The following is a 1,730-nucleotide window of genomic DNA, read 5'->3' as shown; positions in this document are numbered from 1 at the left end:
GTAGATCCGGGGAGCGTGCTACCCGTTGGACGTTCTCCCCCTCCGGTCTGCGAGCAATGGTTGCGGCTGTTCCCGAGCCTGCGCAGTCGGCGCCTCGTAGCCTTGGCGGTCTGGACCCCTCCTCGCGGTCCCATGCTGCTCCCCTCCCCCACTGTCGCGAAGCTCCCGCCCAAGCCGACCACGTGCCGCAAGCCCGGCGGGGAGAGCTCACTCCCGCAACCCTTCCAGGCCCGCTGCCTATAGCCCCAATGCCTGGTAGCCTAGCTTACTCGTTTGCCGTTTGTTCTTTTTTTTTTTTTTTTTTTTTTTTTTTTTTTTTCTCAATGTGGTACTAATCTATTAAGGGGATGTATTACAAATGTTAAGGGTAGAGGATACCGCTCGGGTTTTAGCAAGCATTTGTGGAGCTCATTTATTAAGGTACAGTTCTAAGCACTTGCATTTAAAATATATTTCATTGGTAATCTATAATACTTAATCTCATTTAAGCCTCTCACAACAACTCTGGGAGGTAAGTAGTAATTCTACTCCTTTAGAGATGGAGGCAGATTGAGGAACTTGCTCTTACTGCTAACTGATATATCCGGAGGTTTTAACTCATTCTGAAAACTCCACACATCTAGCTGTTCCACTCTACCAGCGATGCTACTGGCTAGACACTGGAAAATTGGAGCAGAGAGCTAAAAGAAAGACGTTTGAAACTCTTGAAAGTTATGAATACATGTGTTCCTGTGTTCAATAAATCTGTATTTACAAGCACCTACCTTAAACCAGCCACCTTGCAGGTGAGGGCTAGAGGCTAACAAGCCTGTATTATAGCACCCATCCCAATTATATCATTTACGATTCCCCGCCCCAAATGCGTGCTATCTTCTATACCGCCATTAACAAAAAAAAAAAAAATCTGTATTAATGCTGGAACCATTTGGAGTTACTACCAAAAGTACCCTTTAAATTTTCTTTTTAACTTCAAAATCCCAAAGGTGTCATAATTAAAGCAGCAGTTTTCCTCAACCTCACCCCCAAGAGATTTACAAAAAGGAAGTCTGTGGTGGCCTCTGCCCTCCCTCCACCCCCTCCTCTGTATTTTTAACAAGACCCCAGGTGACTGATGTAGTTGGTACAGAAATTAGGGTGAGTGAAACACTGGCCTAAAGGTAAAATTAATTGACCTTCTAAGTTGTGCTCTATCAAGTTCAAAATCAACTTGGAAGATTCTGAGAGCAGGTTAACTTAATTTAGTATCAGTGAATGTTCTTCCCCAGGGCCAACACATTGAAGTCTGAAATGAGACATTGTTTCCTTTGGGAGGGCTTCCCGGACCCCTCTCCCCACAGGACTGTTCTCCATGCCATGTACCTTGTATGCTGTAGCTCAACACTTAACCCTGTTGCAGTTGCCCATAACTTGTCTGAATGTCCCACTATCAACAGAATGTTAGAACTGAAGGGACCAGGTTTGTCTTGCATATGGTAGTTTCTCTATTAAGTGACTTAGGGCAAGTCACTTAAACTTTTTTTGAATTGCCTTTTCTGTAAAATGGGGCAGTATTACTTGGAGAGTAATTTCTCGTGAATATTGAGAATCTCAGATAAGAAAATTAATATGGAATGCTTTTTAAAAATGAACTATATGAATAAGGGATTTTACAATTATTATAACAGTGACAATTACTAAATTACTGTTTGCATCCACAGCACCTACCAGTCAACTTGTGAGAAGAGCCTGAA

The sequence above is a fragment of the Saimiri boliviensis genome, chromosome 4 (assembly GCF_048565385.1).
Source record: "Saimiri boliviensis isolate mSaiBol1 chromosome 4, mSaiBol1.pri, whole genome shotgun sequence".
Taxonomy (NCBI): Eukaryota; Metazoa; Chordata; class Mammalia; order Primates; family Cebidae; genus Saimiri; species Saimiri boliviensis.
This window is presented reverse-complemented; position numbering follows the sequence as displayed.